This window comes from Chiloscyllium plagiosum, unplaced genomic scaffold (assembly GCF_037043375.1).
Source record: "Chiloscyllium plagiosum isolate Xiang-an unplaced genomic scaffold, Cpla_swu_hap1 HiC_scaffold_45, whole genome shotgun sequence".
NCBI classification, from domain to species: domain Eukaryota; kingdom Metazoa; phylum Chordata; class Chondrichthyes; order Orectolobiformes; family Hemiscylliidae; genus Chiloscyllium; species Chiloscyllium plagiosum.
Window position 1 is genome coordinate 3,129,748 of NW_028270183.1, and position 1,219 is coordinate 3,130,966.

Consider the following 1,219-nt stretch of genomic DNA (forward strand, 5'->3'; position numbering starts at 1 on the left):
GCAACCCTCACCCTCAACTCAGCTGAGGCTGCTGTTATTGTATTGGTTTTGATTGCTGATGATGATGTTTGGTACACGATCATTTACAATGGTAGGTAAACCAGAGGTAATACATGTGCAGAATACTGTGAATGCTGGAAATCAAATAAAAACGTAAATGGTTACAACTACACTGCAAGACAGCAGACATCTGTGGAGAGAAAAAAAAGTTAGTGTTTCTGGTATGACATTTCATTTTCTGATGATGCAGCTTGAAATCCTAGCTGATTCAGAGAAAACAAAATCTTCCTGGTCTCTATCTTGAGTAGACAACCCCTGACGCTGAGATGATGCTGTCTGGTCCTAGACCAGCCCACAAGGGGAACCAACTTCTCTACATCTACCCTGTAAGTTCCCCCAATAATTTTGTATGGATCCATAAGGTCACTCCTCACTTCCAATGAGTATACCCCAACCTACATAACCTCTTCTCTTTAGTGAATACCCCCCATATTTGAAATCTACCTATTGCGTTCTATAGTTTTAGCAAGACCCATTTATGTACTTGATAAATGTTGCCATCTTGAAATGTTACTTCTATCCCAATCCATGCTGATATACTTATTCAAAAAGGAAATTAAGTACAAAAGGAAATTAAAATACATAACTGTACAACAGTAAGGGATGTAATAATTTTAAAAAATACATAATTTAATCAAACAGAATCCTCTGGGACTTTTCCAGATTCTAAGGATTTCTGGAAGATTTCTATCATTGCAGCTACTTTTGCTGCAGGTATTTCCTTTAATATCCTGGGAATCAACCAATCAGGTGGAGACTTCCCTTAAAGACTATTTCTCTCAAGTATAGTTACTAATGTATTTGCTCCGCTACTTTATTAACAAGTGGACCCAGCAACCATCCTTGCAGAACACAGTTGGTCACAGGCCTCCAGTCTGATAAACAACCCTCCACCACCACCCGCTGTCTCAGAGTCAAGCCAATTTCATATCCAAATCAGCTGGCTCTCCCAGGATCTGATGTGATCTAACTTAAATTTTATTAAATCAGTCTACCATTGCAGAACCTTGTCAAAAGGCCTTGCTAAAATCCATAGAGACAACTCTGCCCTCTATTATTTTCCTCAAAAAAAACTCAAGTTTGTAAGACATGATTTCCTACAAACAAAGTAATGTTGACTATCTGTAATTAGTCCCTACTTCTCCAAATGCATTTAAGA